This window comes from Sus scrofa, chromosome 12 (genome assembly GCF_000003025.6).
Source record: "Sus scrofa isolate TJ Tabasco breed Duroc chromosome 12, Sscrofa11.1, whole genome shotgun sequence".
In the NCBI taxonomy this organism is placed as follows: Eukaryota; Metazoa; Chordata; class Mammalia; order Artiodactyla; family Suidae; genus Sus; species Sus scrofa.
The window spans coordinates 41,427,612-41,454,660 of NC_010454.4; the positions used below are offsets into that span (position 1 = coordinate 41,427,612).

Below are 27,049 nucleotides of genomic sequence, written 5' to 3' on the forward strand. Positions count from 1 at the left end.
CCTGGTGGATCTGGCTGTGAATCAAGGAATCTGTTTCTCCCCAGAGTGGAGGGCCCGTGGGGGGCTGTGGTTAATGCTCTGTGGGTTCCCTCAGGTCAGGGGAGGCCACTGGGAGGCCCACAAGTGTTCTCACAAAGACAACAGTGGGGACAAGGGCAATGGGAATGACCACAAATTATCTGTCCCACGGCTTTATTGGTTTTAAATGTCAAATGTGAATATGAATGGTCAAATTCATACCTTCCTTTGGTCTTCCAAACAACCCAGGGAGGTGGGCAGAAGCGTACTTCCAACCCCTGGAAAGACCTGGGGTGTTCTGGGCGGGGCGGGGGGGGGGATCTGGGGAGGAGAAGAGAAAGACGTGTGTATCTAAAGGGGGCTGCAGAGTCACTCTTCTAGGGAAACCAGGAATGACCTTGGTGGCTACGATGAGACACACAACACGATCCTTGCGGATAAGAGCGAGTGAGAGATTATGTAATGGACAGGTCACTGCACAGAAGAATGACCGCCCTTGACAATAATCCACAGACTGTGGTTTCTTCCTCCTGTGCGTTCTTAGCCTTCAAAGTTCAGTTGAGACTTTGTAATTCAGAATTACCATATGACCTGGCCATTCCACTCCTAGGCAGAGATTAACAAGAACTGCAAACATAGGCTCAAACAGATGCTTCTACACCAGTGTTCATAACAGCATTATTCACCTAAGGGGGGAGACAACGCAAGTGTCCACCGAACTCTAAATGGATAAACACAATGGGGACATCCACACAGTGGAATAGTAGTCAGCCTCAAAAAAGGAGTGAAATACTGATCGGTGCTACAATAAGAATGAGGCTTGAAGATAATGTGCTGGGGGAAATGGAACGACAGATATCAGGCATGCAATCCCACTTATATGAGGTATCTAGAGGAGGCAAGTTCATAGAAGCAAAGCAGAGTAGAGGGTCCCAGGCACTGGGAGGAAGAGGGAGGGGAGATACTGCTTAATGGGCATAGGGTTTCTGTTTGGGATGATGACAGGTTTCTGGATATAGACAGTGGTGATGCTTGCCTGACATTGTGGAAGGATTTCATGTCTCTGAATTACACACTTAAAAACAATTAAAATGTGAATTTTGTTAAGTGTATTTTTTGCAATTAAAAATGAATAATTGGATGGATGCATGGATGGATGAATAAGAAAGCTAACTCAGTTCAGGGCTCATGGACTACATACACCTTTCCTGGGTCCAGCCTGATTGGAACAATATCCTCTGTGTGCCTGGGACATATTGTATTCTGATTATTAAGGTCCTTGACTGTCTCCACACTAAGCTGTGAGCTCCTGGAGAATATGGACCTTGTCCTCTTCTACTTCATAGCTCTGGCTCTAACCAAATGCCTAGCACATTGTGACAATCTGATAATGCTGTTCTAAATTAATGGTCTGATATACACAGTGTGTTTGAAATGTACATCACAGGTTTTAAATAAATGAAATCATTATCACCTACTATCACAATAGTGGTTGATTGGATAAACCCGATTCAGGTTCTTTTTAAACTTATCTGATTGTTCTTTCCACCATTATTTCAAATGAGCAGCAGCAAGTAGACTGATTGGGAAAAAAAAAAACTGCACCTCAGATATGGAATAAATATTTATTGAGTTCTTAACATGTACTGATACTCCTACCAGGGAAATTCTTTTCCCTTCCCTTCTCTATAGTTTGCTTAACTCAGACTCTTCCTTCAGGTCTTAGTGGGGACACCATTATCTCTAGGAAGCCACCTTGACCTGTTTTACCAGCTAACACCCACGCTCCCTGCCCTGAACTTCCATGAGCTTGCAATGAGCTATCATCTCTCCTATCATCACACTTGTCATGTGGTGTTATATGTACTTGTGTATTCTCTTTGTCTTCCCCACTGGAGAGTAAGCTCCATGAGGGCACGGACTTCTATGGTCCCAGCATCTAGCAAAATTCTTGGTACATGGAAGTACTCAATAAATATGGCCTGAAACGGTGACCAAAGTAATGACAAATGAAGGAAGGAAGGATGTAGGTATAAAACTGTCCAGAGTTCACAGCTTATCCATTTTAACCAGCCAGAAGTGTCCCCAAACATAACTGGACCCAAGCCTTTCATGGAACAGTTGAGGAAGGGGAGGTCCAGAGAGGGAAAATGAATTTTCTTAGAGGCATAGAAAATGAATAAACAAGGGGGGAACTAGAATCTGGGAATCCTAGCTCATGGTCCCATGCTATTTCCATTAAAATACTGATCCCTGTTCCCCTCAAGATCAATATTTCTTCTGTCCAAGATGATGCATGACCTCATACCTTTGGGATTAAGTCATAAACTCACCATGCATGGCCTTTGAGAGTCTCATCCATTTTAACAGAGGCATTCTGGAGAACAATGCATTAAGCCAAAATGTCTTTTGTGTAACAGGGTCGAAAACATTGGACTTGGCAGGTGGAGAATATAATTTGGAACATTTTACATTCCCTTTGCGTGTCCCTCAAACCTTTATCGTGAGACCAGGCTGTCTTCTTAGGAAAATCTGAGTCGAGTGGGATTGTCATAAAGTCAGCTCAAACCTCCTTGCCTGAAGTTATTACAGTCAAGACTGGTGGTTGGTGGGGAGAAAATGGTAGCAGGGTAAAGGGTGAGAGAAAGGGAAGAAGTAATGATAAGCCCATCTGTTAATAGCTCTATCAAGGGGAGAGAGTGGACGAACTTCAGTCCTGAATCACAACCACTTCCAGGGTGAAGAAAGGGGGTGTGCTTCATACTCGCAGGCTGCTAGGCACCGCACTTCCTCTCTGACTACTAAAAGCAGAGTGCTCCGCCTCAAGGTCTGAATCGTGACTGGTCTGAGCCAATCATAGCGGCCCTCTTCCCCCTTACCAGTGATTGGCTGAGCAGCAAGCATGTGACCCAGTTCTAGCCAATTAAACACAAGGAGAAAGCCACTGGGGTCTATTGGGGAGATTTTCTCCCTGGGGAAGAGAAAGCCCGCGTTTGCTCTTGTCACTGCCCCCTTCCTTCGTGGAGCTGTGTTGTACAAAAATATGATACTCACGGATGCAGTAGCCACCCTGGAACGTTGAGGGAAGGTATCACTGGTGAGCAGAAGGCAGAATGGCCTCACCAAGGGTCCTTGATGAGTCCATGTTTGTTGAGATGCTGAACTGACCCTGAAAGCTTCTGTCTCTAGTTTCTTGGCAAGCGAAATACTAAATGTTCCTATGGCTCAAGCTATCGTTAGATTTATGGTTTGAGCCAGGGGTCAGCAAACCTTTTCTGTAAAGGTTCGGATAGTAACTGTTTTCAGCTTTGTGGGCCACATGACTTCTGTCCCAAGTATTCAGTGTCTGCCATTGTTGCATCAAAAGAGCCAGAGACAATATGTAACCGATGAGGCCGCATTCCAGAAAAGCTTTATTTACATCCACGGGCAGTGGGCTGGATTTGGTCCACAGGTTGTAGTTTGCCAACTCCTGCTTTAAGTGATGGATATATTCATCTCACAAATATTTGCTAAGAACCTCCCATATTCTAGCCACAGTTCTAGGTACTGGGGTTAGAGCAGGAATCAAAACATATACGGTCTCTGCCCCGTGAAGATTATGCAGTGCTCAGAGAAACATGTAAAAGAACAAATGAATAAAGAAGATAATTGCAGGAGTTCCCATCGTGGCTCAGTGGTTAAGGAACCTGACTGGCATCCATGAGGCTGCGGGTTCGATCCCTGGCCTTGCTCAGTGGGTCACAGATGCGGCTCAGACCCTGTGTTGCTGTGGCTGTGATGTAGGCCAGCAGCTGCAGCTTCGATTCAACCCCTAGCCTGGGATCCTCCATATGGCATGGGTGCAGCCCTAAAAAGATTTAAAAAAGAGAGAGAGAGAGAACAGATAAATTGCAGATTGTGATAAATGCTATGGTAGACGTCAAATGGATGGAAAGTTTGGGGTTCAAGCAGAGCGGTGGGGATGGACCCAGTTAAATGGGTTCGTGAGAGAAGCCATTTCTGGGAAGGTGACGTTTAAGGATGAAAAGGAACTTGAAAATGAAGAATGAGGAAGATCCTGTAAAAGGCCACAGGTGCTGAAATGCAAAGACTCCAGGGCAGGACTGAATTCGGCATAGTCAGGAGCTCCCTGGAGGCTGGAAAGAATGAACAAGGGAGCGAGAAGGAGGCAGGGAAAAAACATGGATTTCATGCCAAGAGCAATGTCAGAGCCTACGGAGGGAGGTGGCAGGGTAATGATGTACCTTTTAAAATGATCACCCTGACTATTAACGTGGATGGTGGGGAGGCGGGAGTGGGGCAGAGAGGCCAGTTGAGAAGCTTCTCAACAGCCCGACAACTCTCTAAGGGGTGTCTCATCTCCCTCAAGTTGCAGATGCAATGGGTTCCTCTGGGTGGTCGAGATGGCCCGAACAAAGCAAATCCCGGGACTTAGAACACCTGCAAGAGTGTTTCATAAAGACTGGAGTTCTCGTCATGGTGTAAAGGAAATGAATCCGACTAGGAACCATGAGGTTGCGGGTTTGATCCCTGGCCTCGCTCAGTGGGCTTAGGATCTGGCATTGCCATGAGCTGTGGCCCAGATCCTGAGTTGCTATGGGTGTGGTGTAGGCTGGCAGCTGTAGCTCCAGCTGGACCCCTAGCCTGGGTACCTCCATATGCAGCAGGTACGGCCCTAAAAAGCAAAAACAAACAAACAAACAAACTGGCTGGTCCATGAAGGTATTCAGGAAGCCACATCTCATAAGCCCGAGACAGGGTGACCCTGGGAGCCATCAGCTATGACTGACCGCTCTATCCCTTGGCAAACCACAAGGAGCCTCGCACACTTTCTGGGTTCTTTGGAGACTAGGGTGGCATGACCTAGGGGTGGCTCAGAGTGGCAGCCAGGCTGGAGCAGGAGGTGGGTGAAAGAGGCACTCAGCGCCACCCTGCTGCCCCTGTGATGTCAGCTTAGGCCACATCCTACACTCCATAGAAGACATTTGTGGAAGGACTGGTCAGATTGTGTATTGATTTCACAGAGGATGTGAGGCAGCTTTCAAGAAACACATAGAATAGGAATCCCCCTGGTGGTGCAGCAGGTTAAGGATCCAGCATTGTCTCTGTGCTGTGGCTTGAGTCACTGCTGCAGCACGGGTTCAGTCCCATCCATGCTGTGGATGTGGCAAAAAAAAAAAAGAAAAAGAAAAAGAAAGAAAGAGAAAAGAAATACATGTAATAAAATAGAAAGATATGGCAAATATATCAAGACTAAGGAAAATACAAATCAGTTGAAAGATCGAAGACCAGTGGGCAGAAGAGAAACCCAAAATTACAAGTGATGACATCCTACATGGTTGCCATCACAACAAAGTTGGGAAGCCCCATCTGTTAGCAGATTCCTGTTGTGTTATTTACAATCGCTCCAGCCTTATGCAATTTCCAATATTCACTCCAACCGTGCACCTCTCTTGCCAGCCCCATGGCGATCACACACATGGTGGGGGTGCCCATGATGAGGGCCTCTCTCTCCACGCCCGCCTCTGACATGTCTCAGACCCCGTGTTTCTCCTTCTCAGGGCGGGGAGGAAAAAGCGCATCTGATATTTACAGTTTTCTACTCAATTGCTTTGTTCTGAGCTCAGTTTAGTTGAATGATTTCCCAATCAGAGTTGAATCCCTTCATTGCCTAAGTCAAAATGCTAATAAGCAAGGCCACGGGCACCAAGACCTGAGATTGTTGTCCCGAACTGACAGAAGTAGGCAGCTAAGTTCTGGGGCCAGAGTTCCTGGGTGTGGATCCAGGTCAGAGTGAAGCTGACAAGAGGGCCCATGAATGAAAGTGAGCTGGTGGTAGGTAGCCAGCCTGGCTCCTGCTTGGGTTCAAGGCTAAATGCCCATTAACCTGGACCAGAGCACTCAATACCCAGCTCAGGCAAATCACCTCTCCTCTCCTCCCTCCCCGGCCAAATGGAATTGGCTAGTTTATCAGGAATGGGTTGACTCCAGGCTGGAAGAGAGGGAGCTACAGCCCACAAAGGAGAGATATGCTGTGGATAATAGCTGGTGGCCAGGAGACTCATCTCTGGCCAGAGGCTACCTCATCTACAGCCCTCTCTCTGCCCATTCTTTTCTCTGCTCCTTTCCCTCCTTCTTTACTATCAACCCCTGGTGTCTCTGCTCCATCTTTGTCTCTAGGCTACTGGTGTCTCTGCCTCGAGTCTTTCGGCTGGTGTCCCCTCTCCGGCTCAGCACTCTGAGGCTCTCAGAATCCTTCTCCTGCAAACTGTCTCCATGAGCAGCTCAGCCAGAAAGGTCACGCAATGTCAAGGCTCTTCCATCTGTCCCTATACAGCCACCCACCCCCCAACCCAAGATCTGGCTCAGATGGATCACCTGTCAGTCACAGGTGGCTGCTCTCAGCTCACAGCCCAGTAGACTGGTGCAGGTATTACATTTGCCTCGCCTGTGCCAGGTCCCGGGCCACCTCCCTCAGCTGAATCTGGTGGGGGTGACAGGGCTCCATCATGAGAGGCAACCTGGAGTCCTAAGGTCGGGTGACCAACTCCTTCCAGTTGGCCTGGACTTTGCCAGTGTTAAAATGAAACATCTCAGATCCTGGGACCCCCTTCTGTCCTGGGTAAACCAGATGGTTGGTCACCTGATAAGAGATTTGGACTTAGGGTATAAGACCCAGCTTCAGTCCCGGCTCTGCTCCGTGCTGCCTGTAACCATTGGCAACACGCATCTCCCTCTCTCTAAACTGACACTTGTAATCCCTTCTCTGCCTACCTTGCAGGGCTGCTCTAGGGGTCACATCAGATAATGACGGTGAAAGTCCTTAGCAAATGCTAAAACACTATACAGATGCAAAGGGGGGTTTTATTACTCCGTGTTTATGACCCGGAGGCCAGAGTATTAGCAATTTCAATTAATCAAATAAATGGAAAAATAAATTGGTTTTATGGGAACAGATTCCCACACCTTGCCAAGGGTTCAGGGCCAGGGCAAGGAAAAGGAAAGATTCCAAAGGGCTTATAGCTCTGGCTGGGCTAAACCCAAGCAGGGCTTTGCCCGAGCCCACCCTCTGCTCCCAAGATATGCCTGTCTTGGACCTATATGCTCAGCCCGGGGATCTGGTCTCATCAAAATCCTTTCCCAGCTATAGAGAGATCAAATGCAGTTTATCTTTAATTGCCCATGATGTGGTTGAATAAAACTGCCAAGTGTCAGGAGAGCACCATTTCCGTGATTTACATGGGGGTTCCCAAGCTGCTCGAGTGCTTTACCCTTGAACATGGGACTTGTCCATTGCTCTGGGCTTCACAGCATTCTGGGCGGGTTCAAGAAGATGGGGAGGAGGACGGGGAGACCTGAACATGTCTGAGAGCCTGTCTCCAGGCCCTCAGGAGTTTCTACCATCAATATTGTCCCTGAGGAAGTTCCTGTTGTGGCTCAGCGGAAACAAATCCGACTCATACCCATGAGGATGTGGGTTCGATCCCTGGCCTTGCTTAGTGGGTCAGGGATCCAGCATTGCCATGAGCTGTGGTGTAGGTGGCAGATGCCACTCGGATCCCGAGTTGCTGTGACTGTGGCATAGGCCGGTAGCAGCAGTTCTGATTCAATCCCTAGCCTGAGAACTTCCATATGCAGCAGGTGTGGATCTAAAAAGAAAGAAAGAAAAGAAAAAAAACATTGCCCCTATTACGGATACCAAGCACCAAGCTCTGTCCTGCTGTTTGTTGAATGCTTAGAGCTGAATAGGGACACGGCTGTGATGAACTGGCTGCCTTCTTCCATACTGGAAGGAAGGTCACGGTCAAGGCATAAAATCAAACTCAGTCTGATAGATGGACAGTCAGGTGCTGCCTCTGAAGGATAGTCGTATCTTCCAGGTGGAGGGACACCAGAGAAGCAGAAAAGCAGCCCCCCATAAACAGTTCTAATAAAGGTCTGTCTATTGCACAATACGAAATAGGTCCGTTCTTGCCAAAATAGACTCGGGCAGGGTAAGTGACAATCTCATCAATAATTAGCGAGCAAGGTTTGCTGTGGACAATTTGCAATGCAGATCATCTGTCCCTGTATAATTAAGACTAGATTGTCCCCAGTTCTGGTTTATGAGGTTTGGAATTTGAGGCACTGTGAGCCCAATAAAGAAGAACCACTGCAACAAAGCTAAAAGCTCTCCTCTCCCCCACCCGTGCTTAGCTAATCAATGAGATCATCGGAAAAGCAGCTTTGCCTGATGTGGGTCAAGCCCGTGCTGGCCTGGGCCTTGCAGTTAGCCTTGTGAAAGTCACTTGTGGCCTTGTACTCTCTCCATCTGGGAAGTGGGGTGACAGCCAGACAACCCCACCTCTGCCCCATCCTCGTGCTTTTGTCTGCTGATGCCTTTCACTTTGAAAATCCAGCAGAACTGAGAAGGAAGGGAATGAACCTTGATTGTTATGTGTCCAGTGTTCTTTAAAGTGATAGAAGTTTACAACTGGCGAATGTTCTTAAGGTTTGCCCCTTTATTTTATAGAGAAAAACAAGGCTTGGAGTGTGTATGATGGGGTGGAGTATAGAGAAGGATGGAGCATGTTGTTGAGAAAACAAAAATTAAACTCAGAGGATTCTGACTCTGAAATCATACCACGTATTTATTGAATGTTTACAATGGGCAAGCCGCCGTCCTGAGAGCTTGCTATGTATTCCCTTATTTAATCCTGTGACAACCCTGTTACTGTTAGTATCTTCTTTCTGCAGATGGGACAACCAAGGCCCAGAAAGGTTAGGTAATTTTCCCAAGGTCACACAGCTGGCAGACTGAGCGGAGATTAGACCCCAAGTTGCAGACACCATGCTCTTACACACTTGCTTCAAAGCTATCCTGCCTTTTGGTTGAGCACATCCTAGAGCTTGTAGCTTTTGGGAAATTTACTTATTCATAGACTGAGTCTGGATATCTTCCTTGGAGTTCCCTGGTGGTATAGGGGTTAGGATTCAGCACTTTCACTGGTGTGACATAGGTTCAATTCCTGGCCTGGGAACTGAGATCCCACATCAAGCCACTGTACCCTATGGTCAAAAAAAAGTATCCATTAATTCATTCATCTATATATATTTATTGAACACTTACCATGTACCAGGTTCTGGGGGCTGCAAATAAGTTAACACCCAGTGTCTGCCTCCTGAGAGCTCACAATCCGTTCATACCCCTCCTCTAGGTGGCAGGCTTCTATTTTGTAAACTGCTGTTTTCTGTTGTAACAAATTACCACAAACTCAGGGGCTGAAAACTACACCCATTACTAGGTCCCAGTTCTGCAGGTCAGAAGCCCAAGCAGCCTGGGCTGGGCTCTTGGTTTAGAGTCTCATGAGACTGAAGTCAAGGCATCAGCTGGCCTGGCCTCTTGCCTGGAGTATCTGGGGAAAAAGCTGCTTCCAGGATCACTCAGATTGTGCGTATGGGGGGGAGTAGATACTATTATTCCCCCTGTTTCATGGAGAAGGAAACTGATACCCAGAGAGGTTTATACCATCCCCAGGACCACACTGGTGGAATGGAATGGACAGCTCACGTCTGTCAAACTCAAAAAGCAGGAGCTGTTTCCTTGCTCAGCTGCTCCTTTGTGGGGTGGGGATGGTGACTGTGGGCAGTGAGTCATCAATACCCCCTCCCCCATCCGCTGCCATGTCACCACTGCTGGTACCAAGAACACTGGAATGCACTGACTTCTTACCTAGGGCTCACTTAACCCTCACAAGCATCCTGTGATGTAGGGGCCATGACCATTCCCATTTTCTAGTTGAAGAAACTGAGGCATCATGAGCTTACATAAGTCACTCTAAGTCACGCGGCTGGTTGGCAGTAGAGCAGGACTCAAAGTGCGGAAATCTGGCTTCGGAGCCTGCACTCTCTATGCCGTCTTGCTTTTTCTGCCAGAAATTGAGAAGAAAGAGGAATGAAAGATACAGATCTCGCCTGGGAGGGAGTAAGGGCACCCACTCAATGCTGGGCACAAACTTTGGGCTCCATGTAGCTTAGCACATTTAATATCTATGTTTATAATCAGCTGAAAGCATGGACAATGGCTTGGCTGAAGCCACACAGCTTTAAAGTGCTAGAACCAGGATTTGAGCTGGGCTCTTTCTCAAGCCTGGCTCTTTCCATTCACCAAAGACCCACAGAAGCACGTGGGCAAAGGATCAGAGAACGTGATCCAGTGGTGGTCTCTGTGCACAGCAGTTTGGGGCAGCATGAGAGCCTGAAAGTTGAAGGGTGCAGGGCTCAGCCAGGTCAGTCTAGGTGGTCTTCCAGGAGGAGGTGAGAGAGAAGGCGAGTGAGTGAGGTGAGTTTAGAGCTCCTTGGATGGCTTGGTTTTGACTAGGAACTATGTCCAATTTTTTATTATTATAAAAAAATCCTTGCCCTGGATTGCTATAAATAAATGATGGGATCTGTTTCTAAATCGGCTTTTATTTCCATGTGTTAACAACTAATTACTAGTGCACTTGGCAGGCAGTCCCTCTCTGAGTCTGCAGAGCCGTTAGCTGCGGCAGCCCCTACTCTCGCAGCCTGAATGTTTAAGGAGCCCCTCGCCTCCTGCTTTGAAGGGGGACCCTGCTTGCTGGTGGCCTGCCCCTCTTCCCATGAGTCCTCTGAACCCAGAGCAGCTTGACTCCCTCATTTCAAATACTGCTTTTATGGAGAAAAGGCAAGGCAGGTGTGAATTTAGAGCCCCATTCAGACCCTGTGATCCCTGGGAACCCCTGGCTTGAAATGGATTTTTATAGAGTTTTTGCAGGTAGCACTGCCCAGCTGTCAAGGGCTGCCCACAGATGAGAGAGGGGGGTGTGAAATTCTCTTAGGAGAGAGGACAAGCCCTAGGTAGGCTAGCATCCCTTTTCAAAGTGCCATCATTGGGCAGACTCTAAGCTGATCACCCAGCTTCTTTCTTCATCTTCCAGTTGGGAGGGTTGCCTACTGACTAATCTCTTCCTGAGTGTTATTATTTGTATCCATAGGTAGTGAAATATTGTTTCTTTAGATATCGTAATCTTATTTCACAGGGCTCACCCATCTAGACCATTTCCCAATACACCAGTAGAATTATAATATAGGATTATAATGACACTCTAGGACCTTAATGGAATTTTCAACTGTGTTACATACTTTACATGGATTGTCTCAGCTGTTGCAATCTCTATTTTCAAGATTCAAAGAGATTCAGGAGTTCCCATCGTGGCTCAGTGGTAACGAACCCGACTAGTATCCATGAGGATACGGGTTTGATCCCTGGCTTCACTCAGTGGGTTAAGGATCTGGCATTGCCGTGAGCTGTGGTGCAGGCTGCAGACGTGGCTCAGATCTTTTTGTTGCTGTGGCTGTGGTATAGGCCAGCTGCTGCAGCTCTGATTTGACCCCTAGCTTGGGAACTTCTGTATGCCATGGGTGTGGCCCTAAATAAAGCCACCCCCTCCCCAAAAAAAAGAAAAAGTAAAAAAAGTTCGAAGAGATTCAGATGAGAAAAACAAGGCATGGAGGGGAACAGGGACGCATCACCCACTCAACAGGGGCAGAGCTAGGTCCCAACAATGGCAGCCCTGCCTCCAGACACACTGCTCTGTTGGGAGAGCCGGCTGGCACATTCAAGTCTGTGTCCAGCCTCTCCATCATCCGACAAAGAAACTGACATGCATGGAGGAATGCCTGGTCCTCCAGCCAGCTAGAGAGCCAGGACTGAAACCCACATGCTTTCTACTCTACTGACGCAGCCTGAATGCACACCATGTTTCCATTACCTATTAGCTTGAGTTTCCTTGGACAAACTATTTGATTTAGTTTCCTCCTCTGTGAAATAGGAATATTAACACAGACCTTGTAGTTTGGGAACGAAGATGGGAAAGCATCCGAAGGAGCACTCAAGACACAATACATAGACTGTTCTTTCTTCCTTCCTCCAAAGCAAAGCTTCTGAAACAGAGAAGAATCAGATCCATTGACCATCTTGGAATATCTTTGGGAAGATAGCTATGCAATCTGTGTAACTGACAATGGGTTGATATCTGTGAAAATGAAGTGTTCCTATAAATCAGGGACTCTCAACCGAGGGTGGTTTGGGAATGTCTTAGACATGCTCGACACCTTTGGGTTGGGAGGGGAGGCTGTACTGCTGAGAAGAGGCTGGGGTGCTGCTGAAGGCCCTACAATTCAGAGCAGTGGCCAACAAGAAAGAACTATTCAGTCCAAAACGTCAATAGTGCCGCTGTTAGGAAACCCTGCTATCAATCACCATGAGAAAAGACCAACAATTCAATAGGAAAATAGACAAAGGATCTGGAGAGGTAAGATAAAGAAGTAGAAACAGAAATGGTCAATAAGCATGAAACTATACCCTGCCTCACTGTCACAGGGGAAAGGATGTGACTTAAAGCAAAAATAAGACCCTGCTTCCCACCATCAAATGGACAGGAATGAAAAAAAAAAAAGGCTGCGGGTACCAAGGGCTGCCTGGGTTCTAGAGCAATGGGAACTCATGCTTATGCAGGCGCAACCACCTTGGAGAACAATTTGGCAATACCTACTTAAATCAAAGATACACAGGACCAAACGGAGCACCTCCACCCTAGAGAACACCTCCTCCAGGTGCGGGGAGAAGCGTGAGCAAGAAAGTCAATGGCTGAATTCTAGTGGTGGAAGTTAGAAACCGCTGAACAATCCATCAAAGGGGCGAAGGAGATGAAAGGAATAAACAGTGCGTACCAATAAAACTTGAGGAAAGGAAAAGTTACAATGGATCCTGAAGATAGTACGTATGCGTATATAAAACTTTAAAATGGGCAGCCAACCTGTTGGCAGAGTTGATGTTGACTGTCACACATGTACTAGGAGCACACAGTCTAGCACAGGGATAACAAGATCCGTTTCAGGATGTACTTATCTCTGGGGAAGGGAGGGTAGGTGGAGGATACCATCCAGGAGGATTTCTGTTCTGCTTATAATGTTTCATTTCCTAGGGTGGGTGGTGGGTGTTTGTTCTCTTATTCCCCATATTTTTTGGTATATTTGTAAGGTAAATCAAATGAAATGCTACCGAAAATATCAGGGTCTTAGAAGTAAATAATCTAGCGGCCCCAATTAACAGGTTGGAACATGTATCTGGTAGCGGTTCTGAGGGGAGAATCTGCTGTCCATCTCACTCTGAGTCCCTTATGTGCTCTTGGATTTTCCATGCAGACAGGTGCTTCACCTTCGTAATGACTCCTATTGGCCCCTCTGAAGACTGGTATCTGCAAGTTTTTGGAAGTCCTCAGTGTCAGACTCTAAGGGCAAATGTATCTCTCTGGAAGAACTAAGATTCAGGATCCAAGGTCATTCCGTAGTCACCTTCAAGATCTGGGGTTTTTACTTTTTATGTTTCTTATCCACCCAGCACACATCTGAATGGCTAAGTTCATTGGAAGGAATTTGAACAAAACAGACAGCATCCTCTTGTCTTTCCAGATGTTCAAGTTCTGACTTGCCAAAGAAATTATCCACTTTCAAGGACCAGAACCCTCTCAGGACACCTAGAAGAGTCTTAAAAGCATTTATAAAAGAGACATAAAGAGGTTCTCTGCAACCTTCATAACATTTCACACTATGTACAGTAAATTAATGAATTATAAAGAACAGGTGTGTATGGGCATTTTCTACTGACAGGAGCTGCAAGAAGAGGGGCTAGGAATGGCTTTAAGTCCTGATCACTGTCCCTCAGGAGGCTTCATTCCTTCAGAAATATTTACTGAGCACCTACTAGGTGATAAGTATGCCTAGGTACTGATAATTGATCAATGAAAAGTCAAAGTCCCTACATGAAGGTCTCACTGGGGTGTAAGAGACAAATAATGTACAAGTAAACAAAACAACAAACAGCAACAAAAGGCAGAGTTTAAGTGGTGATAACTGCTATAAAACTATGCAATAGGAAAGTATGTAGAGGATGACTAGGGCCCCATCATAGTCCCTCCTGGACCACACACTTAGTTGAGAATATTGTAATGGGAATATGCTCCAGAGGACCTGGCTGGAGGAATGGCCCCTGAGGTAATAGCCTATGGCTCTGTAAACCGTCTCTGAAAGTGGTGACCTCAGGCTTGCTAGAAGAGTGTACTAGCCAGGGGAGACCACGCTGGCAGGTTGGACAGAGCAGATGAGGTGGATAGATTGGAAAACCTGCCCCAATGTTTTAGAGCTTCCCCCATCAAGAAGTGAAATCCCTTTCCCACCCTTGGGCTGGTCCCGTGACTTGCTTTGACCAATAGGATGTAGTGGAAGAGATACTGTGTGAGTTCCAGCGCCATGGCCAGAAAGGGTCAGGCAGCTTCTGTTTTCACACTCCTGCTATGTTCTGTAGAAACCCAGTCTGGGCTCTTCGAGGAGGAGAGTCCACATGGAGGATGGAAGGCCACTCTATTCACCCAGGGGAGGCCCCAGACATGAGGGTGGGGCCATCCCAGGTGCCCCAACATGGATTGTAATCATCTGCATTAAGCTGGTCAAGACAGAAGAAGAACCACTCAGGCAACCCTCAGAATGGTGAGAAACAATGAGGTCTGAAGTGGTTATGCATCAATAAGTAACCCAGACGGTAACACTCAAAGACACACGCACAGCAGTGGCGTGGTTCTCTGGGACCAGTCAGTTCACAGAAAGTGTTCATCAGATTTGGGGTAAGAGAGACAGGTTCCCTCCCAATGCTGGGGCCCAGAAGAATGACGCCAGTGTCCAGGCCAAGCAGGCTTCTAGGTGAGCCCCACCTTAAACTCTCCTGGTGTGTATTGGTGCTCTGAGAATGGAAGCTTCAAGTCAGAGCCTCACAGGTGTGCAGGACTCAGGTCTGGAAGAGTGAGCACAAGTCTTGAAGAAGCAAGACTCATTCTGGACTCCTCTCTCTGAGTTCTGATGGGTGCAGGCCTTGGTGGGACAGAGGCAAAAGAACTATTCTTTGGTAGCACTTAGCAAGGGCAGGCCTTTGGAGAAAGACCACAATTACAAAAAACCAATACAGAGATCCAAGAGCCAAGCACCCAAAGGGTGGGTCAGATGCTAAGAGCATTAGGAGTTCAGAGAAGGGACAGATCACCCAGGAGGCAAATAGTGCAGGATTAGAGTAGACAGTCTCATGAAAGGATGACGATCTGAGTGCAAAAAGACTTGGACTACAACAAACAAGAAATGGATAAAAGTGATACGGAGGGCATTTAGGGAAAATGAAGATGGTGGAAGAGAAGGAGAGGAGGCAAGATCCAGCTTGCTGGGGGAAGATGAGCAGACCCACTTGGCAAAGGGAGGGCTCCTGTAGATATGCTCAGAAAATAAAGGCTAATTGAGAATGCTGAGAGATGCAACTTTGCTTCTCGGTCATGGCACATGAAAGACAGAGTTTCTGAGCAAAGAAATAATATGTAGTTTAAAAATGAAGATTGAAATGAATCAGTGCATGGACAGATGGGTAAATGGATGGATGGATGGATGGATGGATGCATGGGCATGCATCAGTAAGCACAGGCAGTTGTGTGCTTTAAACATAAAATATGGATGAAAGAATAAATGGATAGATGAGTGCATGAATGGATGGATGGTTGAATATGTAACAATGAAGACAAACAGATATGCACTTTAAAGTAAAGATCTGAAGGAGTATATGAATGAATAAATGAATGGATACATTCATGCACAGAAACTGGGTAGAGAGATGAATGGATGAATATGTGACAGAAGGATGAACCTGAGGAAGTCAATTAAGTCTTCTGGTGAGTGGATTTGACATTCACATCCATCAGTGCTGCTGCCCTCCACAGCCCCACTCCCTGGGGTCCATCCCATCAGCCCAGAACTGCAGGCTCACCTGAGTGATGGTGAGATGGTTCAGGAGAGTATGTCATGAGGGTGACAGGAGCTCATCGATCATAGCCAGGCCCCAGCTCTTCTGGGAGCAGACCCCTGTGGCACGGGATGAAGGCTGCAAGACAGGAACCCAGACATGTCATGCTGGTGTGTACATGCCTTGCCAGCCCTACCCTCCAGAGTTTTGGCAAAGGGGGCTCCCAACCACCTTGCATTATGGTCCCAGCTTTGAGCACAATAACAGGTGCATAGTAAGTGCTCAGTGAAAGTCTGATGAGTTAAAAAGAAATTCCCTAAAATTCTCTAGACGGAACAAACAAACAGGCTGTATATAACTGACATCATCCTCACCACCCCATCCTCATGAAAACCCTTGCTAGAGAGAAGGGAGTTGAACAGTTCATAACCTGACCTTCAAGGGAAGATATAAATCAGACCTCATCAGCTTTCAGGGAAATAAATCTGTGAAATGAGCCTGCCATCTGCCTTTCGTGATATAAATCAAGCTTCCATTGGATCTCTCATGCCTACAGGCTGAGGTCCATATTCCTTAGCAAAACATGTGCAGTCGCTACCACATGACCTCCAGCTTTAAAAGTACCCATGTGGTCCTTCGTTTCTTGATTGCTAATTATGTATGGGAGAATATATTCGGCACTGGAACCCGAAGATGAATGAGATACATTTCTTCCCCTCAAGGAGAATATTATCTATTAGGGAGACAGATGCTTATGCGTGTGCTATACATTTATGTAATCTATAGCCAGTACACCTTATAGCATGAAAACTAAAAAGGTAGCACAGGACCCAAATAACACAGAGGAGAAAGAAAGGATGAGTGACGAACTCTGACTAAGGGTCATGGAAAGTGTCGTTAAATATTTAAGATGATTCTAGAAGGTTAAGTGGAAGTTTCCCAGGGCAAAAAGAGGGCAAGGACACTTCAGGAAGAGGAACAGTCTTAGTTAAGACCCTTGATTACAAGTTACAGAAATTGAAGTGAAATTAGGAATCTGGAGACCTGCCCTGTCGATTCAGAGGTTGGTTGCACAAGTCTCATGAAAGAATATATAAAAATGCTTTGTAAGCTACAAAGTGCAAGGCAAATGCAAGGGCTTATTATAGAAGGTGCTCAGAAGCTGAGTGGTGATGGATTGACCAATTTGGCATAACCCACTGGGAACAGCCCATAACACCTCCCTGAACCAAGACATGCAGATAGAGAGCCTAGTGGAGTGAGTCTTTAACTTGAGGGCTCCCCTGGTACCCATTTGGATTTTGTTTGACTGTGAAAGGACTGATGGAGGGGATGGGTAAGTGAGGAGGGCAGAGAGACTTGAAACAAAAGGGAGATGGTCACTGCTATTTTTCTTTTCTTTTCTTTTTATTAGAGTGTAGTTGATTTACAGTGTTGTGTCAATTTCTGCTGTACAGCACGGTGATCCAGTCTCATATATACTCATACTATCTCCCATGACGGTCTATCCCAAGAGATTGAATATAGTTCTCTGCGCAGCAGGACCTCATCGATTATTAATTCTAAATGTATAGTTTACATCTACCAACACAAACTCCCAGTCCATCCCACTCCCTCCCACTTCCCCTTGGCAACCACAAATCTGTTCTCTATGTCCATGAGTCTGTTTCCTTTTTGTAGATGGGTTCATTTGTGCCATATTTTAATTCCGCATATAGGTGATATCATATGGTATTTGTCTTTCTGACTTACTTCACTTAGTATAAGAATATCTGGTTCCACCCATGATGCTGCAAGTTGCATTATTCTGTTCTTTTTATGGCTGAGTAGTATTCCATTGTGTATATGTACCACATCTTCTTACTCTATTCATCTGTTGATGGACATTTTTATTGTTTCCTTGTCTTGGCAAGTGTGAATAGTGCTACAATGAACATAAGGGTGCATGTATTGTTTTGAATGCAAGTCATCAAAATGAAAATGAAACGGCTTGGTGGTGATCATGTGAGATAATGAATGGAAGGATATACAAGTACCGTTTGCAATTTTCAGGAATAAAGACTCTGAAAATCAAAGTATTCATTAACAATGGACTAAGTATCTACTAGTTGTGAGGATGTGTGGTAAGTAGAATGAGGGAGATAGAGGTGAAAAAAAAAAAAAAAAAGCACAGACCCTCCCTTCAAGGAGTCTGAGATTTGTAACAAAGTCTTGAGATATGATTGATAAGTGCTGGGTCCAAACCCAACTCCTGTACTTCCACCTCCAAACTCATCCCTCCACTTGCTTCCATCTCGGTACATGGTGCCTCCATTCACCAAATCACTCACGTCTCAGTGTGAAATTCAATTCCACTCTTTCTCTCAACCCTCCCTACATCCATTCTATCAATGCAACCTGTCAGCTCTTCCTCCAAAGGAAATCCCAGTCCTGCCATGCTTTACACACCGTTGTCTCTGTCTAGAATGTTGCTTCCAAGCTCACCTTCCCATAACCCAGCAGCCAGATCAACCTTCTCAAAATGCAAATCTGATTACAATGCGTAGTCCTTCAACCCTTCACTAGAGCTTCATGCTTAGATCCAAATCCGTATTCTTTGCAGAGGTCCATCAAGACTGTTCAGCCCTGCATTATTTCACCCCTGCCCATTTTTAAACTATTGCTCTGGCCCATATTCATTATACTCCATCCACACTTTGCATATTCCTACCCCCAGGGTTTTGCCTTTGCTCTTCCTTCTGCCAGAACCACTTTTCCCCAGACCTGAATAAGGTCACATGCAGACTTTGCTCAGAGATGCCTTCCCTGATGCTTTTGCAGAAGTAACCACCCCTCCAGGCCTGCTGCTCTCTCCTTATCCAGCTTTTTTCATAGGAATGACATCAAGCACATAGTAGGTCCTAAGCAAATCATGTTTGAATGAGGGCGTGCAAGAGAAATAGCAGGGAAGAAGTACACATCTGCCGGCACTGGGTTCTGAAGCTGAATATGACCTGACCGGGTGGACAAAGACCAGGGCATTCCAAGCAGAGGGAATACACAAACCAAGGCAGAAAGATGTGGAAGGATGTGCCATGGCTGGGGAGGAGGAGCAACACGGCCATAGGACCCATGCATGCCCATGAGAAAGCAGTGGGATGCTAGACAAGGCAAATCATGGAGGACCCTGCGCACCATGCCAGGGACCAGATCTCTAGCTGCAGGAAGGCATCTCGCATCATGGGAGATGATTGCAGAGAGTGTTAAACAGGCTTCCGGAGGTAGAGGTCACTGAGCCTGGAGCTGAAGAAGCATGGGTTCAAGGTGGCTCACAAGAGTTTGCAAACCTTGCTGTAATATAACAAGAAATTCCCCAGCGGTGTCTGTCTCTCTACTCATTGATGACTTGTTCTGTGTCTTTAGTTCAAATTCCTCAGATAAAGGGAAATTTGATTGACTCATATTGTCTCTGTTAAAAGAGGCCATGCTTTAAAGGCCAGCTGGCAGCCAGGCTGCTTCTCTCTTGAGTCAGATGTTCCTGCCTGATTCAATTAGCTGTGGCTTGGTTAGGAAGAAGGTCACATGACGTGAACAAGGTTGTTCGGCCACCCTGCCCCTTGCAGGGAACATGGACAGGGTTGTGCCTCTAGGAGAGGAAGTGGGACCCCCCCCCCGGGGGGCTGTTTAGTATGACATATATGTTGCCCACAAGTACTCCTAAAACTAAGCACAAAAAAGGAATTGTTTCAAGTCTCCCAAGGATTTGTCCTGAGCCTGGCAGAGCCCGCCGGTATTCTCTCTTCTGGGTTACTCTTTGGGGATGACCTGTAAGACTCCTGGCTGAGTGGCCGAGAGGCATAAAGGGAGTGAGCCCTGAGTCAGGGTGGCTTCCATTTACCCACAGGTATGAGCAGGGAGCCCAGGATGACCCCAGTCTTAAGGACATTTCTGGCTACAAGAGAGAAAAAGCCTCCCACTGGCATAAAGAATAAGGACCCTCCTCAGATCACAGAACAAGAAATCCAGAGTTAAGCTGCGCCCGGGCTGTGGCAGTAGGTACTCACCACCACACCAGGGTCCTAGGCTCTGGTCCTCTCTCTGCCCAGGGGTGGCACCCTTCAGCGCAGTTTCATCTTCAACCTGGTAGCAAGGGGGTCTGCAGCAGTCCTGGGCCCCCTGCACGGACAGGATAATGTCCAAGAAGAGAATGAGGAACCTCTCTCCTCCTGTGACTCCCTTAGAAGAGAGGAGAGATTTTTTTCAGAAGCTTCCCCTAAGTGTCCGCCTGCTCTCTCATTGGCCAGAATTGGGTCACATGACCCTTTGTTGTCAAGGGGAATGGGATCACCCTGGATCTAGGGGTCGGGAGTCACATCTTCTGAAACAAGCATCTTTGTCGGGGAGGGAAGGATGCATGAACCAGCTCAGGTGCTCTTGGGAAGGAAAATAGGGACATGCACGCATACTGGGAAGCAGCCTGAGTGTCCACTCCACTCTAAGGACCATTCCACATAACAACAGGGACAAAGGCGCCACGAAAGATATGGCACAGGAAGTGCAGAGGTGGCGTCCTGTAAAAGGAAGTGCAGATCAGGGTTGGGGGAGGCAGATGCTCTGCTTTCAGGTCCCAGCTCTGCCACCCACTGACTTATGCCCTCACTGAATCTCAGTTAGCCCACCTGCAAAATGGGCATTCGGATAGCTGTTGGGGCTCCTATAATCATGTCAAACCCAACCAAAATCATGAGGGCAGAGAGCTTCCCAGCCTGAGGTGTGTGATGGCTCCAATGGTGTAGAACAGTTATTATTAGTGGGATGTGTGTCAGGGGGAGCCTGCAGAGTCAGAGCGAAGGCCAGGCCAGGGATGAAGGCTGGGCTGGCTTGCTGGCACCTCGAGGTGTGAATGGCAGGCTGTGCCATTTCACTCCGCTCCTTGCGGATATAAAAGCCCTTCTCAATCCCGGGATCTTCCTATTTGCAGGAAGACACCAAATAACGAGGAAAATAAATTCAGGAGGCCCAAGCAGAATTTTGTACTTTCTGTGACTTTCCACCCATCTCGGGGACTGTGCTGGTGCCGCTGGCAAAGATCCTTATCTCTAGGATTGAGGGCTTGGTTCTTCTGAAATCAACCTCCTAGAGTCGTCCTGGAGACGGTGGGGAAGCCAGCTTCCACCTGATCCATGGCAAACTGACCAGCAGATTAATGAGGCAGGGCAGGCCTCCTGAATCGGGATGTCAGTTTTTCAGTTTGAGGGCGTTCTTCAAAGTATCTCAGTTCATTGGATTGCTGACTTGGCAATCGGGACGCCAGCTTTAAAATGAGAGCAAAAGGCAGGCAGAGAGGAGGCAGTGTGAGTCTGTGTCTTGGAGCAGAACGCCTAATCCAGTTTCGGTCACCTCCGCATGACTGTGCCCTGCTGCTGTGCCCACATCAGCCCCGCCTCGCCTATCAGGGGGCTGGAGCGGCGTCGCTCCCAGGGTAAGGAATGACTTGCTGCTAGGCCTTGGTGGCTCCAGTGTCAGACCTAACAGCCCTGATGTGGACCTTAGCTGTCTAATCTGGTAAAGAAGATTATGGTACCAGGATTGGGGCTCCCTGTCTGCAGCCACACACAGGATTCCACTCTCCCAGGGATGACAATAGAAGAGAACCCCGGATTCCTTCTGGCCAAAGGATCCAAGAGCTAAGGAAGACGACTTGGATGGGAGAGAGCCTGGGCCTGGTTCCCCCCCACACCCCACCCCCATCTCATTTGCCACATGTGGCCTTGGACCAGTCACCCTCGGTGGTCTGTGTGTCTCCCTATTAAGAGTGAAGGGGGAGTTCCTGTTGTGGCGCAGCGGAAACGAATCCAACTAGGAACCATGAGGTGGCAGGTTCGATCCCTGACCTCGCTCAGTGGGTTAAGGATCCCGTGTTGCCATGAGCTGTGGTGTAGGTCGTGGATGTGGCTCAGATCCCGCGTTGCTGTGGCTGTGGCATAGGCCGGCGGCTACAGCTCCGATTAGACCCCTAGCCTGGGAACCTCCATATGTTGTGGGTACAGCCTTAAAAATTTTTTAAAATTTAAAAAAAAAGAAGGGGTTCCACCAGATGGCCTCTGCGATCCTTTCCAGCTCAGTCCCTCACTGGTTCTGGATTGGAAGCAGGATTGGATCTTCCTAAGGACGTTTATTTCACTGAGCCTGGGGTGCTCCCAAGAGTGTAGGCAGAATACCAGGAGCAGACCCTGAGGTCCTGCAGCCACCAAGGTAAGAGCAGGGAAAGATCCAAACATGTCATCAGCACTTAGTGAAAAGCGCCTGGGGAGTGGGCTGGGGGGAGAGCTATAAAATGCATTTTTTGTAGATCCCTCAAATAGAGGAATCAGCAGGAGCCAGGGTTGGGAATATAGAAGCCTGGATCGAATTCCCAGTTCCGCGACGCAATTATCCTGTGAGCCTCCGTTTCGTCCACCGTAAGAGGAAAAAAATTATATCTACATTACAGGGCTCCTGGGTGGATTCAGTTAGATAGGTGTGTAAAATACTTGATACGGGGCAGAAACACTGAGCAAAGGCCACTTCTCCTCTCATCCTGTGCCGGCTGAAGCACCAGGGTCGCCCAGCTTCTCCGAAGAACTGAGTTCTGGGAAGCAGAGGAATAGCATCTTGAGGAGCATAAACCCAGGGAGTCAGAGCGTTGGAGGGAAGTTTCCCGGGTGTGAGGGGCTGCTGGCTGTGCCCATCTCCATTCACTGGGCTCCAAAGTTACCAACTCCTTGAGCTCTCTCCCTGCAACTGTGCTTCTCTTGCCCCCTGGTCCAAGCCTGGTCTCAGACAAACCCTATGCAGCTTCTGGGAAGGGCCGGAGTGTGGAAGGAAGTTGACTTAATCCTCAGGGAAGGCAGAGAATGAACCAAGAGGGCAACACTCAGACTCAGTTTCTTCGCCACTCTCTGAAGCCCATCTACTCGCCACTGGGGGCAGCCGCCCATCCCAGACACCTGCCTGACACTCCACCCCCGACTTCTGGATCAATTGCAAATAGGTGATGCCACCTCATGAGATTTCAACACCCTAGAGGATGTTGAAGCTTAGCCTCCCATTCCTGAAGGTGGCCCCCAAGGCTCACAGAAGCCAACTCTGGTCCTAGATGCTTCTCTTCCTCCGGGCACTGGGCACCAAGAATGATGTCCTTTTCTGGACAAAACCCATTCTGACATACAGGGTGATTCATGCCCTCTCCTGGTTGGCGGTGGCCCTCCAGGATAGTAGCGTTCCCATTTCTATGCTAACACAGCAGTGGTGTCAGCAGTCCCAGACAGTGGTCCTTCTGCCTGCTTTCCTCCTGGTCCACAAAGACAGGGCTGATGATAGGGATGGGGTGGGCAGCTTGAGGGAGGATAAGAAATCCCTGTGACTCTGCCCACCTGTTCAGTCAGTTAATAAGCTTTCCTAAGCGCCTACTATACACCAGTCTGCTGGGCACTGGAAGGCGACAGATAAATAAGATACACTTAAGAAGGCTTTTGAGGGGAGTTCCCATTGTGGCTCAGTGGGTTAAGAACCCGACTAGTTTCCATGAGGATTTGGGTTCATTCCCTGGCCTCGCTCAGTGGGTTAAGGATCCAGCGTGACCGCAAGCTGTGGTATAGGTCTCAGACGCAGCTTGGATCTGATGTTTTGTGGCTGTGATGTAGGCCAGCAGCTATAGCTCTGATTTGACCCCTAGTCTGGGAACTTCCATATGCCTCGGGTGTGGCCCTAAAAAAAAAGGAAGAAAAAAAAATAAGTCTATTGGGGAAGATAGTATACGTGCAAAGACGGCTATCTAGGAAATTCAAAAAAAATAAAAAGAAAAAAAAGTGGTCTAAGAGCAGACTAAACTGGGGAGTGCAGAAAAAGATGGAGCGGCCATTTGGCCCAGGTAAGTTAGAGAGGGTTTCATAGACAGAGCTGAGTCTTAGAGAATGGTTCTGACTCTTCTGCAAATAACAACTACCCCTTTTTGATTCTCTGGAAAAAATTGTTTAAACACCCTGGGTTAGAACAGCTATCCTGAGATAAAACCCCGAGTCTGGCCAATGAGGAATAAACTTCTAAAAGGAGTCCCAGGAATGTGAATTAAAACTCAGATCCAAGATTCTAAGATCTTACTAGGGGATGCATGTGCAAGCTGCCCTGGGTCGAGCAGTGTCAATAACTGATCCTAGACTTGCATCTGCTTCTAAAACCATTTGTTCTTCTGGGAATAATCCCAGAGGGACTTGGTCATTGATTGCTAGGAAACCAGCCATCCCTGCTGGGCTTTCTGCTCCCTGCTAAGTTTGCATAGGTTTTTCTCCACCCCCCCCCCACCCCCCACCCCCAGGCATCTGCCTGCTCTCCTCTCTAAATAGACAGGCAAACTCACCAGCAGCTCTTCCAGCTCCCATTCCCACATTTCCCTGAATAAAAACACCAGCCTGAACAAGACAATGGGTGATGCTTCCATAAACTGCAGCACTTCAGACCATGCAGGCAGTGGAAGGAGAGCCCATGGGTTTCTACGCTTTTGTTTCTGTTTAGAATCCTGTTTCCATGGCTGTTCAGGAAAGCAAACTGTTTGCCTTGCAAGGGATCCTTGGCGAATGAAAAGTGGGCTTGCCCTGACAGAGGTGGGAATGCGATTTGTAAATGTTGCATCGCCCAGTGGGGAACTAAGCTTAGTGAGCACGTTCAAGTGCGCTCAGTTCTGGGCTAGACCGAAACCTCTCTTTAATTGGTCTTGAAAACCCAAGTGTGACAAGCCAAGCATACATACACAGGCACGATTATTCCTTCAGGACCCCCCGGTGCAGCCGGAAGTTTGTCTTTGGCCATGACATGCATGCATGCTTGCATACATACATATATACATTCTAGGGGTGATACTCAAAGGTAGGGAGAAGGAAAGGATTCTTTTTTTTTTTTTTTTTTTAGCTTTGTAAGTTCTTTTAATGCTGTTGGGTTTTGCTTTACGCATGTTGAGGCAATATTGTTTTTGCTATTCCAGGGCTACATTATTGAAGTACACACAACTCAGAATTGCAGATTTTTCCTTTAAGACTAGGTATTGTCCCACATTACCCCAAAAATTGTTCTTCCTGCACAGGCAATTTTTGCTTCTTTTGTGGTTTTGAAGTAAATATGTTTTTCTTTTTTTTTTTAACTCTACTTTCAGAATGTAATTATATACTTTTTTTTTTTTAATTTTCCCACTGTACAGCAAGGGGGTCAGGTTATCCTTACATGTATACATTGCAATTACAGTTTTTTCCCCCACCCTTTCTTCTGTTGCAACATGAGTATCTAGACATAGTTCTCAATGCTATTCAGCAGGATCTCCTTGTAAATCTATTCTAGGTTGTGTCTGATAAGCCCAAGCTCCTGATCCCTCCCACTCCCTCCCCCTCCCATCAGGCAACCACAAGTCTCTTCTCCAAGTCCATGCTTTTCTTTTCTGAGGAGATGTTCATTTGTGCTGGATATTAGATTCCAGTTAAAAGTGATATCATATGGTATTTGTCTTTGTCTTTCTGGCTCATTTCACTCAGTATGAGAGTCTCTAGTTCCATCCATGTTGCTGCAAATGGCATTATGTCATCCTTTTTTATGGCTGAGTAGTATTCCATTGTGTATATATACCACATCTTCCGAATCCAATCCTCTGTCGATGGACATTTGGGTTGTTCCCACGTCCTGGCTATTGTGAATAGGGCTGCAATGAACATGCGGGTGCACGTGTCTCTTTTAAGTAGAGTTTTGTCCGGATAGATGCCCAAGAGTGGGATTGCGGGGTCATACGGAAGTTCTATGTATAGATTTCTAAGGTATCTCCAAACTGTTCTCCATAGTGGCTGTACCAGTTTACATTCCCACCAACAGTGGAGGAGGGTTCCCTTTTCTCCACAGCCCCTCTAGCACTTGTTATTTGTGGATTTATTAATGATGGCCATTCTGACTGGTGTGAGGTGATATCTCATGGTAGTTTTGATTTGCATTTCTCTTATAATCTTATTTCTCTTATAATCAGCGATGTTGAGCATTTTTTCATGTGTTTGTTGGCCATCTGTATATCTTCTTTGGAGAAATGTCTATTCAGGTCTTTTGCCCATTTTTCCATTGATTGATTGGTTTTTTTGCTGTTGAGTTGTATAAGTTGCTTATATATTCTAGAGATTAAGCCCTTGTCAGTTGCATCATTTGAAACTATTTTCTCCCATTCTGTAAGTTGTCTTTTTGTTTTCTTTTTGGTTTCCTTTTCTGTGCAAAGCTTTTCAGTTTGATGAGGTCCCATGGGTTTATTTTTGCTCTAATAGGAAAGGATTCTTATTAGTAGATGAGTGATTTTCAATAAACTCATTTCTTTTTTTTTTCTTCTTTCTTTCTTTTTAGCTCCTGAAGCATATGGAAGTTCCCAGGCTAGGGGTCAATTCGGAGCTGCAGCTGCCAACCTATGCTACAGCTATAGCAATACCAGATACTTAGCCCACTGAGCAGCGAGGCCAAGGATGAAAACCTGCATCCTCAAGGACACTGTGTCTGGTTCTTAATCCGCTGAGCCACAATGGGAACTCCAGTAAATTCATTTCTGAAATGACACCCATACAATCATGCACCTCCCTCTTGTCTGCAGTGCCGCATTTAATATCCTACAACCCAGGAAGCAGAAAGGCCTGATCCCTGAAAATTTAGACCTTCCACTAATGTCCCACCCACTCAAACAAAAGCAGCACACTAGGGAGATAATCCGGTGTTTGAAATTAGACAAATCTGAGTCCAAATGACAGTTCTGCTATGTATCAGTTCTGTGACTTCGGAGAGATATTTTTCCTTATCTTAGCCTCAGTTTCTCTGCTTCGGAAATAGAAATACTAGGACTTCTCTTGCAGGGTTATTATGATGAAGACAACACAAGCTAACTCCCGTAAAGCCCCAGGCAGTGTGTCCTCGCCCCAAGGATGCTCCATGAATGTGAATTTCTGCCTCCTTCTACCCTCCATATGGCGCTCCCAGCTCTCATTCCTTTGTCATGTCCATTGCTTCTTTCTCCTTGAGAGTGTAGGAGAAAATGTTCCAATAAAATGTAGAAAGGAGGGACCCCAGCCATGATGACTAAGCAAAGTCTAGCCAACTGCCCCACCCAGTCCTCCCCCATGCATCTGCTTCCGCATCTACTACCTTGCCTGACGTCACTCCAGTCCA

At 46.9% G+C, this 27,049-nt stretch overlaps 1 long non-coding RNA gene across 1 annotated transcript; it reads right to left on the reverse strand.

Moving 5' to 3' along the window:
• On the reverse strand, nucleotides 9,797-25,003 carry LOC110256056. Its single transcript, XR_002337246.1, has 3 exons — nucleotides 19,903-25,003; nucleotides 15,884-15,997; nucleotides 9,797-11,967 (listed from the first exon to the last, which is right to left on the reverse strand). It is a non-coding gene; the product is annotated as an uncharacterized LOC110256056 (long non-coding RNA).